General features: G+C 46.2%; 1 protein-coding gene across 1 annotated transcript in view; it reads left to right on the plus strand.

Annotated features, from left to right (window-relative positions):
- Positions 1-16,038, plus strand: part of LOC144825058 (nicotinamide N-methyltransferase-like) — a 249,833-nt gene that overhangs the window by 19,691 nt on the left and 214,104 nt on the right. The window lies entirely within an intron of this gene.

The raw sequence follows: 16,038 nt of genomic DNA on the forward strand, positions 1-16,038 counted from the left end.
TGATGTAGCGTAAAAAACAATCGGAAGACCATCGCCCTAACTTTTTAACATCACCAACAGAAAAACCCCATCTGGCCGCTTCTGAGGCTGCCCCAATGCGAAAAGAGTGTGTACCAAAGTTTTTGGGGTTCTCGCCAATAATCTTCAGTGGCTTTCTTAACATGGAAGAGGTGTGGCGCCGCGGCCGGGGCGACTGACGCTGGAATCTGGGGACCACGGTTCGATCCCCGGCTCCGGCGGCAGGTTAGCCCAGCACCATGTGACTCTGGGCAATAGCTCGCTTAATCTTCCCGACGGCCCCCAGCGCCTAGAGACCCTTACGGGTGATTGTGCGCTTTACAAATGTGGACTTTTTACTTTACATGGCTAACAATTGTGATGCTTTAAGTTGTGAACCATCTTGATGGTGAAAAATTAATGTTGAAAATGCACCTCCTATGGCTAGAAATTCAGACTGCAAGAGTACCATTGATCCTCTCCCTGTCTGGTCTGTTTTTGAGTGCTCTAGGAAAATTTCAATATTTTAAATGAACCCGAGACACATTATTTGTCTTTAAGTCATCGTTATTGGCGGTACCCAGAAGTTCAGACACCCTGAAGGCTCCAAAAAAGAGCCAAACCATGCACGATTTTTGTAAATGAAACTCAAATGTAGAAAAACAAATCCAGCGCAAAGTTTTAATTATCCTGAATAACAGCTTTAGTGATATAGGTTCTCTCATGTATGACCTTCTCCTCTTTTTCTCCGCCCAACCTTGCAGCATCCTCTTACCCATTTCGCCTGCTGAGGGCTCATATCCCCAGAATGATTTCCCATAGAAGTAAATACATGCTAGCTTACCAGCTATAGTGGTGGAGGATACGTTCTTGTTAATTTTTAGCATAATGAATTTTACTACGTCCTCTCTGCGCTGCTCTAACCCCACTCTATTGCAACTTCTAAACATAGCACCTGAGTCTAAAAACTCCAGACAAGCTCTTCTGTAAGCCACTTTGGTGCTTTTTGCTAGGGAGTTCTCGATGAGCTGAAAAGCATTCACATCACCAAATTCCATATCTCGCTGGGAATGGGAGTCCTTCGTACATCCGCTCCGGGTGCCAAACCACGGAATATCTCCCACTGAAAACGAGACAGGGCATCCGCGATATTATTTGCTATACCAGCAATGTGTTTTACCTTGAAGACAATGTTAAACTTTAAGCATCCTAACACAAACATCTGCAGCAACTTCAACATCTGTTTGTCTTTCACCCTCTGTCCGTTAACTAAATCCACCACTGTCTTATTGTCAACATTAAATAATACTGTTCTGTTAGCCAGTTTATGACCCCATACCGCAAAAGCGACTGTAAGCAGGAAAAATTACAAGAAGGCTATACTCTTTAGACGCCTGGAGCCTCAGTTGTGGAACACTCTGCCGGTCTCTCTGAGAAAGATCGGCAACTTGTTGGCCTTTAGAAAGGATCTCAAGTCCTGGCTTTTTGTTCAACATTTTACGGCATCTCTAGCCTGCTCTCGTTCTGTATTTGGGTTTGAAGCGCCGGGACACTCCTCGGAGTAGCTGAGCACTATATAAAACACGTTATAACATAACATAACATAACTCTTCTTTTCGGCACCCCAACTTTCCGGCCATCTCTCCGCACACCACTTACCATCCCAAAACAGGCGGAACCCGTGGGCCCCGGAAGCATCAGTAAAAGTTGCAGTTGCCGAACAAAATCTTCATCCAAAGACCAAAGTGTTATGCCATTGAATTCTGATAAAAATTGAGACCAAACCTCAAAGTCTGCTCGCATGTGTGCTGTGACCCTGATTCTGTGGTGTGGGAGCTTCAGCCCAGACATAGAGAACCCCAAACGCCTGCAAAAAGACCTTCCAGCATGTATTACCTTACAGGCAAAGTTTAGATGACCTAGTAAACATTGAGCTTCCACTAAAGTCAATTTTTGTACAGTACATGCATGTTCTAATAGCCTTGGTATTTCCATATCTTCTTCTGGGGAAGCCTAGCCTGCATCTTGATGGTATCTATCTCAATGCCAAGATATGTAAGACAACAAGGGCCTTCCGTTTTGTCGTCTGCTAAGGGTACTCCCAATCATTGTGCTAAAAGTCTGAAAGCTTGCAAAGCTGCTTTGCACTGATGGGAATTGGCTACTCCCATAAATAGAAAATCATCTAGATAGTGCGTAATGCCCATATGCCATGTGCGGAAAGAAATGCACCACTGAAGGAAAGAAATGAATGCCATGAATAGTTTGCATGAGATAGCACAGCCCATAGGAAGGGTCTTGTCAACAAAGTATTTTCCTTCAAATAATATGCCCAGTAATGAAAAATCAGATGGGTGTACCGGCAACAACTTGAAAGCAGACTTAATGTCACACTTGGCTAACTCTGACCTCTTCACAGTGTTTCTGAACATAGCTAAAGCTGAATCCACTGATTCAAAATGTACCATGGAATCCTCTATTGCAATGAAATCATTGACAGAATAACCTTGGGGCCATAATAGATGCTGATTCATCCTGAACTCTCCTTCAGCTTTTTTTGGGACTACACATAGCGGTGAAACAATTAGATTTTCTAGAGGGCAATGATTAAAAGGGCCTGCCATTCTTCCTTCTTGAACCTCCAACAGTAATTTTTTCCTGACTATATGTGGAAATGCATTGGCGGATTTTAGATTTTGCGCAAAGCTGGGGCTTCGTGGTCCTTGATAGCCCAGCTTAAAACCTTCTTTAAAACCCCAGTATAATAAAGCAGCATCTTGTGCATCAGGATAGAAATGTAACCAGTTACATAAAATGTCCACCTTGATTGGAGTAGAAGCCCTTGTACCAGACTGCGGTGTAAACCCTCTTCCTCTGCCTGGAAAACCGCTTCCCCAATTTGTCTGCTCTCCGAAACATTGTGTAACTACATGCTTGCCTCCGCACCTGGAACATTCATGTTTGTATTTGCAGGGGGCTTTAATACAATACCCTTTATTGAAATTACAGCATGCTCCAGAGACCACCATCTGAGACCTGTTCCATGCCCCCCCCGCCCCCCCCCCCCTCATGGTGGGTCTAAACTGAAAGGGCCGGTAAGAAACAGCCAAACCGCTGGCTATGTGCATAGATGGGGGTGGCCTTTGGGGGTACATCCAGTGTATCCAAAGTTTGTTATCGACCTCCCCCCATGGTTTGTCAGTCATTAAGGTTAACCGGGCCTTCAACTCTTCATCATACTGCATAGTGAAGCCAGGCGTAGCCCCCAAATTCTGTTGCGGCCTTCCTAATGATATCTAAATATTTAAAGAGTGAAACTGATCTCTCTGGAAATTTTTCGCAGTATACACTAGCGAAGATGAGAAAAGCAGAAGTTCACAAGTCTATATTAGTTGGTACCCTCGGCCTTTTTGAAAGTTCCCAAGCTCCTTCTTTAGAAACCTCTTTCGCTGTATTTCCCTGTGTAGAAGCTTGAAAATGTCAATGAATTTCCCTTTCCATATCCTGTCTTTCGTGGCCTTGCTTAAGTGCGCACCCAAAGGCATGGAAAAACCCATGTAAGTTAAACGTTTAAACATGCCAGATGCTTTACTGTCAGAATCTGACTTTTGTGTATTGTCATCACCTACCGATGCTTTAACCTTGTCAGTCGTTGAACCCCTGTTTTTGCTTATAGGATCATGAATATGTAGAGTAGCCAATACATTGTGTTCCCCATCAGTGCCCGTCCCTTTATCAAGCCTCAAACGTTTCGGAATCTGTATTTGAGCCTCACCTGACTTATTATGTGCTTGTTCATCGGACAATAATCTGTGCTTCGTTCCCTTGGTCTGCTTCTTCGTACCGACTCCGTAGCTAGCACCTTCGGTTCCTTTGGTCTGTGGAAAATACAATCTGGAGATATCTTTAGTATGCCCCCCCGTTTTTCCCAACCACATGATATGTCCTCATAATCTGATAACTCCACTTCTTCCAATGACTCATTATCGTTCTCTAACGGAATACTACCTACCACCCCCTCTTTTTTACCTACACTACCACCCCTGCCACTATCAGTTGGTTGTTCCCCGTCCCCAATACCACCATCAAACTCCCTCCAATTTATGGCGTTTTTTAAATAGGCATCTCCCTTGTCGTCCAGTGGTGTGGGAAATTTCGCTGTAAAATCCCCCTCCTTGTAATTTCTGACATTGCAGGATGCTGGAAGCCTGACTGGCACATTCCTACTGCCCCTTCTTGTGCCTGGCAGTATCTCGCCATCGTTGGAGTGCAAAACACCTAATTTCGCAATTGAAAACATACTCTTCTCCTGTAATTTTAGTAATCCGTGTTCATCAGTAATCTTCTGCGGTATCCACACCCATTGTCCATGTCCCTCAGGGCCCTATAACTGGCACACTGAACAGCATCCATCTGATTAGAAATGTCCGATAGAGGAGGAACCACTTTAAATATACCTGCACCTGTGTCGACCTTATCACTCACATAACAACTGTTCATGGTTAGCGACTGTACAACATCAATGTTTTGTGCAGAAACATTTTCAGACAACATAGAATCTCCCTTTTCAGTAGCTATAATGGGATATAAACCCCTGTCAGTCTTCAATTTTTCTAACATCATTATTTGCACTTCTATTCCTACCAAAAATACAAATTAATTTTACAAGAAAAGTGGGCCTATTTACATTCTGGCCACCAGATGGAGCCCTTGCAGCAATAGAGGCTTTCTCCGAGCAAGGCTGCTTTCTCCCCACTTGTTTTTTAAAATTTGTTTTCCTATTAATTGCAAAGGAGGGCACTGCGCGTGTGCGCGTCTTGCCCCTCCCACTTCTAGACGAGTTCGAGAAGCGAAGACCAGGCGGGGGCCCATGCACCGGCACACTTGCTGACGGTGAGTGCCTGCCCCCCGCAGTCTCCAAACCCGAGGGGTCGCCTTTGGCAGACGGTGTTGACGAGCCCTCGCTGGAAAGATAAGCAACGGAAGCCGCCGAAATACCGCCCGCTGCTTGCCGCCCCCTCGTTTCCAAGCCGACTCACGCCTGGGAAAGCGTGCCCGGCACCAGCAAGTCTTCCCGCCCTGCCTCCGCAAGCACACGTAATGCTTCCCTGACGGAAGCGGCAGCATCCATGAGCGCGAAGCTTCAAAATTGCTTTTAAAAACAATTTATGAGACGCAAAGCCAAAAATATGCAGCCCTCCCTCACCCCGACTGCTGAAAGTGCGCAACATAGAACGTTGGCACATAGCTCTCGCGCCCCACGATAACCAGCCAATCCCTGTAGCCCCCTGACCAACAAAGCAGGAGGGGCATACCATTGCCCGAATTCGCCCGGGCGTGCACACTCTGCGAGTGTCACTGCCAGGTGCCCCCATCGGGCAATAAACATGTCCCAAGCCAAGATGGGGTAAAAGGCCGCTTTATTGGACAGGTAGGAAATATACAATATAAATGCATAACAGATCAATAATATAAACATTTCCCAAGCTAACACCCCCATCCCCTAAGCAATATCCATGTGTCAAACTATTTCCCCACCTTGTTCGGCTTAAACCTCCTCCCCAAATGCCTATCTCCATCTCCTGCCTACCTCTTGACTCCACCTTCTCTCCCCTGCTTCTCTCTGTCCAAACCTATTCCTAATACCCTTCCTGCCTGTCTTGATCTCCTCCAAATCTCATCCTAGGAGAAACCCTAACCCAGGCGTTTCTCCTGTCCCCCCGTCATGTCAGCTGGTATAGTAGGAAATTGTTTTTGTTTTACACCACTGTCGCCAAACAGAAGAAATTCTTTATTCAAAATATATGGAAATTTCTGAAAAACACAACCAACTATACTGTCGCCAAAACACTAAACAACTTGTTACAATAATTATATAAACCGAGAAAAACTACCCGCCAAAGAACTGATGAAAACTATCAGAAAACGTGAATATTGTAACGATTTTCGCAATAAAGATGACGGGGAGGGGGGTAAGTACAAATGGGGGGGAGAGGGTAGGGGGACAGAAAAGGTAAAAGGGGTGGAGAAAAGAACCATTGCTGAAAAAACATTTGTTAGAATTGGGGGTCTCTGGTTGGCGCAGTGCAGCACTGGCGACAAGCAGGGACCCTCTCCTCTAAGTCAGGGCAAAGGGTTACTCACAGAAATAACCCCTGTTCACCCTCTAGGTAGGATGGCGCAAGCAGTCTAGGCGAATCTCTGGAGCACATATGGTTAAACATTTGCAGGGACCCTCTCTAAGTCAGGGCAAAGGGTTACTCACAGAAATAACCCCTGCTCACCCTCTAGGTAGTGTGGCGCAAGCAGTCTAGGCTAATCTCTGGAGCACATATGGTTAAACATTTGCAGCATCACACACAACAACCAACAACCACCAACCCACCACACAATGACACCAGACTGTATTTTGTATAAAAATATATCTCTTTTATGTATATTTTAAGCAGGCTTGTAAATACAGTCTTTGTAATAAAAACGATTCCAGTTACTTATTACAGTGTCAATACTTTTAGAAAAGGGGTGCCACAGTTCTTGTTAAGCAACTTAAGTTCTTAAAAGGTAAGGTTGTGCGTTTCTCAGCAGTTCCCTGGGGTTGGTATGCTTTGTGGCGCTCTCGTACGCTCCGTACGGCTTCAAAGAAGGGGCCCTACTAAACCTCACGCATCTAGCGTGAGTCAGCGTTCGGTGCGGACACTGGGAGCTCCGTAGTACGATGCGCACAAGGTAAATGCACTACGAGGCGTACCAGCCTCCGATGAGCAGGCGTAAGCTGGCACCCGATTCTAGGTGCACTGGGAGGCGTACCAGCCTCTGATGAGCAGGCGTACGCTGGCACCCGATTCAAGGCGCACTCGGAGGCGTACCAGCCTCCGATGAGCAGGCGTACGCTGGCACCCGATTCTAGGCTCACTGGGAGGCGTACCGGCCTCCGATGAGCAGGCGTACGCTGGCTCCCGATTCTAGGCGCACTGGGAGGCGTACCAGCCTCCGATAAGCAGGCGTATGCTGGCAATCAGTCTAAAGCTCACAATACCTTTTCCTTCTCTGTCGGCTTCGGTGCGGACGGCTCTAGGCTGTCGTCCGGCGTTGCGGTGTCGTCCTGATGGGCGGGGTGACGCGGGGGCCACGGGGTCGCTTTCCTTCAGGATGGCGGTGCTCCGGTGGACACAGGCTCACAAGGACAGAGTCCTGGTTTCCTGGAGGGGGGTGCAGCAGATTTGGTGATCGCTTACAGCAGGGCTTTTCACTGAAGGCGAGCCCGCGCTTCAAGTCCGTCCTTTCCTTACTTTCCACGGGCGGGGGCCAGCAGATTGTGGTGATCGGACCGGACGGGTCCTTTGCTTTGCGTTGGGAGCCTCGGCTCAGGGAGGCAGTCACGGTGCTTGGGTCAGGCGGCGCTAACCTTTGCTGTGGGAGCTGCGGCTCGGCAGGCAGGAGTTCCCGGTGCTTGGCAGGACAGGGGCAGCGCGGGTTCTTCAGAGGGCACAATAGGGACAACGCGCACTCAGCTTTCCAGGGGCAGCGATGCAGGGTCCAATCCTCAGCAGCAGTTCCTCTTGCAGGGGGGTTAGCGCCCACTGTTCCTGGGGCGCTGTTCTGGGTGCAAGTTCAACAGCAAGCCCTTGGAGATTGTCAAATGCACAAGTAGTTTCAAAAGGTCTCTCAGTCTTTTTCTTCTTCTCTCCTTCTGCAGCAAGGCACCCACCACAGGCCAGTCTCTCAGGATTAGAGACAGTACTTCTCCATGTAGCTTTCCCAGGTCCTTCTCTTCAGGCAGAGTTTCTCCTTGGTGTCAACAGGATCTGATTTGTTAGGAGCAGGGCTCCTACTTTTATAGGACATTTCTTTTGTTCTTTCAGGCCAGGGGGGCCTCTGCATAACTTCTTTCAGTCCTGGAGCACTGTGTTGGGGAAACTTGGGTCTCTCCTTTCAGGGAGCAGGGATGGCACATCAGATGCTCCACAGGAGGTGGAGCCAGCATTGTGTGGACAGGGGCGGCCAGGAGTACTTTGTTGACAGGCTTCCCCCTTTCCTGGACCAGGTGCAGGGCAGAGTCATCAGTCGCTCCCCAGGAGGTGGAGCCAGCATTGTGGTGGCAGAGCACAGCCCTATTCAGAGTCCAGGGGCACTCCCACCTCCCACCAAGGTGTAATCCTTGTATTCACCACCTGTCATCCCCCAGCCATGTCACTCATACAACCCAGACAGTCAGATACACATCCTAGCATAGGCGGGCTGAAATGGTAAGGTAAGCAAATGCTAACTTTCTAAAAGTAGCATTTGCAAACACAGGATATTAAAATAAACTTTACTAAAAGAAGTATTTTATTATTCTGAGTTCAGGCATACTAAACTTTACCTTCTACCGTGCTCCCTGAGCCTGCTGGGATTATAGGGTGTAATAATTCCAGCAGCCCATCTTGGCCTAAGAGAACAGGTAGCCATACAATAGTGAAAAATGAAATTGGCTGTAATTCACTATTAGGACATGCCACACACATCAGGCTTGTCCTACCTTACACTTACAATGCACCCTGCCCTTGGGCCTACCATAGGGGTGACTCACATGAAGCAAAGGGAAGGTTTAGAGGCTGGCAAGTGTGTGCACTTGCCCAGCCAGCATGACAGTACTAGATGACACGCAGGTTCTGCAATGGCAGACCTAGACACATTTTAAAAGGCTGCTTCTGTGGGTGGCGCAACAGCGCTGCAGGCCCACTAGTAGTATTGGCATTCACAAGCCCTGGCACTCCTGGTGCACTTTACTGGGGACTGACAGTAAATCCAATGAGCCAATCATGGAAATCAATCATATATACCTTTTACATTGGGAGCACTTGCACTGCAGCACGGATTGGCCGTGGCGCAGTGCCCTGAGCAGCGAACACCAGCAAAACATCCGAGGCATATCAGCAAAAAGTGGAAGGGAGACTTGTGCCAAGGTGCCAGGTCTAACAACATTCAATAGGTAAGTATGCTGTCGCTTAAACAGCATATTCTCAACACCACTTATGTAAATTTAAAATCTAAGCAATCATTTCTCTTATGTTCAGAATATAGATTTTGTTTCCGATAAAAGATAAGTGAACTCCGTCATGCCTAAATAACTGAAAATCCTCCTTATTAATTTCATCATGCACCAACTAATGAATACCATTGCTAAGACAAAAACGTTGTAAATCGCAATTAGCTTTCCTGCTCGCTCGTTCTACAGCAGTAAAACTGACCGCCCCTCTCCATATTCTGAGAGGCATGAGAGCTGTTAGGATGAGTTGAGTTCTGGGCCAAGTCTTTGCGAAGAGTTCAGGATCAGTTTTTATGGTTATCAACAGCCCCAAACCAGACAGTTGAACCAGGTCCTTTTCCCCCAGATGTAACAAAACTACTTCCGACATTATTTTAGTGGATAACTCACTGATTAGCGGCAAAAACTGGCCCCATCTCATACTGCTCTTTCCCCACCAAGATAGAACAACCTCTTCAGAAGAAAAACCTAGGTCCTTGCCAAAGTGTCGCTTTTCTGCCTGGTTAGCTGCCCATTTGATGAAGGAATGACCAATGAGCCATACTTGCTGGTGAGATTGATCCAAACCTTAAAAGAAAAGACAATTAATATCCCTCCTCTTAACTGTCATGCTCCAGTTTTCTGATGTAGCGTAAAAAACAATCGGAAGACCATCGCCCTAACTTTTTAACATCACCAACAGAAAAACCCCATCTGGCCGCTTCTGAGGCTGCCCCAATGCGAAAAGAATGTGTACCAAAGTTTTAGGGGTTCTCGCCAATAATCTTCAGTGGCTTTCTTAACATGGCTAACAATTGTGATGCTTTAAGTTGTGAACCATCTTGATGGTGAAAACTTAATGTTGAAAATGCACCTCCTATGGCTAGAAATTCAGACTGCAAGAGTACCATTGATCCTCTCTCTGTCTGGTCTGTTTTTGAGTGCTCTAGGAAAATTTCAATATTTTAAATGAACCCGAGACACAATATTTGTCTTTAAGTCGTCGTTATTGCCGGTACCCAGAAGTTCAGACACCCTGAAGGCTCCAAAAAAGAGCCAAACCATGCACAATTTTTGTAAATGAAACTCAAATGTAGAAAAACAAATCCAGCGCAAAGTTTTAATTATCCTGAATAACAGCTTTAGTGATATAGGTTATCTCATGTATGACCTTCTCCTCTTTTTCTCCGCCCAACCTTGCAGCATCCTCTTACCCATTTCGCCTGCTGAGGGCTCATATCCCCAGAATGATTTCCCATAGAGGTAAATACATGCTAGCTTACCAGCTATAGTAGTGGAGGAAACGTTCTTGTTAATTTTTAGCATAATGAATTTTACTACGTCCTCTCTGCGCTGCTCTAACCCGACTCAATTGCAACTTCTAAACATAGCACCTGAGTCTAAAAACTCCAGCCAAGCTCTTCTGTAAGCCACTTTGGTGCTTTTTGCTAAGGAGTTCTCGATGAGCTGAAAAGCATTCACATCACCAAATTCCATATCTCGCTGGGAATGGGAGTCCTTCGTACATCCGCTCCGGGTGCCAAACCACGGAATATCTCCCACTGAAAACGAGACAGGGCATCCGCGATATTATTTGCTATACCTGCAATGTGTTTTACCTTGAAGACAATGTTAAACTTTAAGCATCCTAACACAAACATCTGCAGCAACTTCAACATCTGTTTGTCTTTCACCTTCTGTCCGTTAACTAAATCCACCACTGTCTTATTGTCAACATTAAATAATACTGTTCTGTTAGCCAGTTTATGACCCCATACCTCTAAAGCGACTGTAAGCGGGAACAATTACAAGAAGGCTATACTCTTTAGACGCCTGGAGCCTCAGTTGTGGAACACTCTGCCGGTCTCTCTGAGAAAGATCGGCAACTTGTTGGCCTTTAGAAAGGATCTCAAGTCCTGGCTTTTTGTTCAACAGTTTACGGCATCTCTAGCCTGCTCTCGTTCTGTATTTGGGTTTGAAGCGCCGGGACACTCCTCGGAGTAGCTGAGCACTATATAAAACACGTTATAACATAACACACCATAACTCTTCTTTTCGGCAACCCAACTTTCCGGCCATCTCTCCGCACACCACCTACCAATCCCAAAACAGGCCGAAACCGTGGGCCCCGGAAGCATCAGTAAAAGTTGCAGTTGCCGAACAAAATCTTCATCCAAAGACCAAAGTGTTATGCCATTGAATTCTGATAAAAATTGAGACCAAACCTCAAAGTCTGCTCGCATGTGTGCTGTGACCCTGATTCTGTGGTGTGGGAGCTTCAGCCCAGACATAGAGAACCCCAAACGCCTGCAAAAAGACCTCCCAGCATGTATTACCTTACAGGCAAAGTTTAGATGACCTAGTAAACATTGAGCTTCCACTAAAGTCAATTTTTGTACAGTACATGCATGTTCTAATAGCCTTGATATTTCCATATCTTCTTCTGGGGAAGCCTAGCCTGCATCTTGATGGTATCTATCTCAATGCCAAGATATGTAAGACAACAAGGGCCTTCCGTTTTGTCGTCTGCTAAGGGTACTCCCAATCATTGTGCTAAAAGTTTGAAAGCTTGCAAAGCTGCTTTGCACTGATGGGAATTGGCTACTCCCATAAATGGAAAATCATCTAGATAGTGCGTAATGCCCATATGCCATGTGCGGAAAGAAATGCACCACTGAAGGAAATAAATGAATTCCACGAATAGTTTGCATGAGATAGCACAGCCCATAGGAAGGGTCTTGTCAACAAAGTATTTTCCTTCAAATAATATGCCCAGTAATGAAAAATCAGATGGGTGTACCGGCAACAACTTGAAAGCAGACTTAATGTCACACTTGGCTAACTCTGACCTCTCCCCAGTGTTTCTGAACATAGCTAAAGCCGAATCCACTGATTCAAAATGTACCATGGAATCCTCTATTGCAATGAAATCATTGACAGAATAACCTTGGGGCCATAATAGATGCTGATTCATCCTGAACTCTCCTTCAGCTTTTTTTGGGACTACACATAGCGGTGAAACAATTAGATTTTCTAGAGGGCAATGATTAAAAGGGCCTGCCATTCTTCCTTCTTGAATCTCCAACAGAAATTTTTTCCTGACTATATGTGGAAATGCATTGGCGGATTTTAGATTTTGCGCAAAGCTGGGGCTTCGTGGTCCTTGATAGTCCAGCTTAAAACCTTCTTTAAAACCCCAGTATAATAAAGCAGCATCTTGTGCATCAGGATAGAAAGGTAACCAGTTACATAAAATGTCCACCTTGATTGGAGTAGAAGCCCTTGTACCAGACTGCGGTGTAAACCCTCTTCCTCTGCCTGGAAAACCGCTTCCCCCAATTTGTCTGCTCTCCGAAACATTGTGTAACTACATGCTTGCCTCCGCACCTGGAACATTCATGTTTGTATTTGCAGGGGGCTTTAATACAATACCCTTTATTGAAATTCCAGCATGCTCCAGAGACCACCATCTGAGACCTGTTCCATGCCGCCCCCGCCCCCCCCCCCATGGTGGGTCTAAACTGAAAGGGCCGGTAAGAAACTGCCAAACCGCTGGCTATGTGCATAGATGGGGGTGGCCTTTGGGGGTACATCCAGTGTATCCAAAGTTTGTTATCGACCTCCCCCCATGGTTTGTCAGGCATTAAGGTTAACCGGGCCCTCAACTCTTCATCATACTGCATAGTGAAGCCAGGCGTAGCCCCCAAATTCTGTTGCGGCCTTTCTAATGATATCTAAATATTTAAAGAGTGAAACTGATCTCTCTGGAAATTTTTCGCAGTATACACTAGCGAAGATGAGAAAAGCAGAAGTTCACAAGTCTATATTAGTTGGTACCCTCGGCCTTTTTGAAAGTTCCCAAGCTCCTTCTTTAGAAACCTCTTTCGCTTGTATTTCCCTGTGTAGAAGCTTGAAAATGTCAATGAATTTCCCTTTCCATATCCTGTCTTTCGTGGCCTTGCTTAAGTGCGCACCCAAAGGCATGGAAAAACCCATGTAAGTTAAACGTTTAAACATGCCAGATGCTTTACTGTCAGAATCTGACTTTTGTGTATTGTCATCACCTACCGATGCTTTAACCTTGTCAGTCGTTGAACCCCTGTTTTTGCTTTCAGGATCATGAATATGTAGAGTAGCCAATACATTGTGTTCCCCGTCAGTGCCCGTCCCTTTATCAAGCCTTAAACGTTTCGGAATCTGTATTTGAGCCTCACCTGACTTATTATGTGCTTGTTCATCGGACAATATTCTGTGCTTCATTCCCTTGGTCTGCTTCTTCGTACCGACTCCGTATCTAGCACCTTCGGTTCCTTTGGTCTGTGGAAAATACAATCTGGAGATATCTTTAGTATGCCCCCCCCGTTTTTCCCAACCACATGATATGTCCTCATAATCTGATAACTCCACTTCTTCCAATGACTCATTATCGTTCTCTAACGGAATACTACCTACCACCCCCTCTTTTTTACCTACACTACCACCCCTGCCACTACCACTTGGTTGTTCCCCGTCCCCAATACCAGCATCAAACTCCCTCCAATTTATGGTGTTTTTTAAATAGGCAGCTCCCTTGTCGTCCAGTGGTGTGGGATATTTCGCTGTAAAATCCCCCTCCTTGTAATTTCTGACATTGCAGGATGCTGGAAGCCTGACTGGCACATTCCTACTGCCCCTTCTTGTGCCTGGCAGTATCTCGCCATCGTTGGAGTGCAAAACACCTAACTTCGCAACTGAAAACATACTCTTCTCCTGTATTTTTAGTAATCCGTGTTCATCAGTAATCTCCTGCGGTATCCACACCCATTGTCCATGTTCCTCAGGGCCCTATAACTGGCACACTGAACAGCATCCATCTGATTAGAAATGTCCGATAGAGGAGGAACCACTTTAAATATTCCTGCACCTGTGTCGACCTTATCACTCACATAACAACTGTTCATGGTTAGCGACTGTACAACATCAATGTTTTGTGCAGAAACATTTTCAGACAACATAGAATCTCCCTTTTCAGTAGCTATAATGGGATATAAACCCCTGTCAGTCTTCAATTTTTCTAACATCATTATTTGCACTTCTATTCCTACCAAAAATACAAATTAATTTTACAAGAAAAGTGGGCTTATTTACATTCTGGCCACCAGATGGAGCCCTTGCAGCAATAGAGGCTTTCTCCTAGCAAGGATGCTTTCTCCCCACTTGTTTTTTAAAATTTGTTTTCCTATTAATTGCAAAGGAGGGCACTGCGCATGTGCGCGTCTTGCCCCTCCCACTTCTAGACGAGTTCGAGAAGCGAAGACCAGGCGGGGGCCCGTGCACCGGCACCATTGCTGAAGGTGAGTGCCTGCCCCCCGCAGTCTCCAAACCCGCGGGGTCGCCTTTGGCAGATGGTGTTGACGAGCCCTCGCTGGAAAGATAAGCAACGGAAGCCGCCGAAACACCGCCCGTTGCTTGCCGCCCCCTCGTTTCCAAGCCGACTCACGCCTGGGAAAGCGTGCCCGGCACCAGCAAGTGTTCCCGCCCTGCCTCCGCAAGCACACGTAATGCTTCCCTGATGGAAGCGGCAGCATCCATGAGCGCAAAGCTTCAAAATTGCTTTTAAAAACAATTTATGAGACGCAAAGCCAAAAATATGCAGCCCTACCTCACCCCGACTGCTGAAAGTGCGCAACATAGAACGTTGGCACATAGCTCTCGCACCCCACACTAACCAGCCAATCCCTGACCAACAAAGCGGGAGGGGCATATCATTGCCCGAATTCGCCCGGGGGTGCACACTCTGCGAGTGTCACCCCCAGGAGCCCCCATATTCACACGGTCCCAATTCATCTGTACCCAGTTTAAGTGTACTCTCCATGACAATCACAGATTTCTCGCAGTGTCCCCTACTGATCAGTATACATTAGGATATAGCAAACACCCTCGGGGCTCAGGTGTTGCGCAGCAGTTAAATATGGCATTATTCACTCAGACGGTGTAAGTGTCCATTTACTATACATTATACGGTACATTTTCAGATAAATACTCTGAAGGATCGAACACTATTGAGTACAGAGCAAGCTAATATCAGGTTCACACCCAACATCCCTGGTGGGCAAAGTGTACACATGGTGGAGACATCCTAGGGGACCGCATGTGGTGTGCTTTAACAGTCACCAAACTAGAGAGTCTAGCCGTATATACCTCCACAGATCCAAGCCAAGCATGAATCCTCTACATCGGTGTAGCTGCAAAAACGCTGGTGGTTAATATTCTTCCTGGAGGGAGAATGCCATCTTGCTTTGTGGATGTTTTGACTCATCGTGAGGTGATGTAGTAGGTTGATATGCTTGCCTAAAGAATGTGTACCAAGTATATTACAAAGTGTATTAATATTAAGGTAAATAAGTTAGAGGACTATTGCTTTTGTCAGGGAGATTCTTGTGTGACTTACAGGCGCACAACGCCCATAGGACTCAAAGGGCTGCAGCCCCCCCACACCCCCACCCACAGACAGTTTTTGAGCTTGTTTAGGCTCGCTGGTCTGGCATCTATCTTATTGCAGCAGCACCAGACTGCTTCACAGGTCTTTCAAAGACCATTTACTTGTTAACAAGGCTTTTTTTTTTTCGCCGCTTCTTAGAGACCCTGTATTTCCACTCTGCATGATGCTGGAAGAATTAGCACCCCCGAAATTTGTATTTGCCCCCCGATATTTGGCTCTAGGTATGCCTCTGGTGACTTACAGTTTATAGTTTAAATCTCAGTTAGAACAGTGAGCTATTACCTGTTGTCAGAAGTTGCATGCAACTTCAAAGTATAGATTAGACCAGAGGTCTTCAAACTTTTGTAGGCTGAGCCCCCCCAGCTGATTTTTTTTAGATGTTGGGCACCCCCACCACCTGACGGAAATGTCTGGAATTGACCCCCACGTGCATATTCTGGGCATATCCAGCAACTAATGTTCAAAACAATAAGAGTGTTTAGTAAAGTGCAGGTTTGTGAGTGGCTGTGGTGAAATAACAGAGGCCTATTAAAACACCACTTTCCAAGATAAA

This window comes from Lissotriton helveticus, chromosome 3_1 (genome assembly GCF_964261635.1).
Source record: "Lissotriton helveticus chromosome 3_1, aLisHel1.1, whole genome shotgun sequence".
Classification (NCBI taxonomy): Eukaryota; Metazoa; Chordata; class Amphibia; order Caudata; family Salamandridae; genus Lissotriton; species Lissotriton helveticus.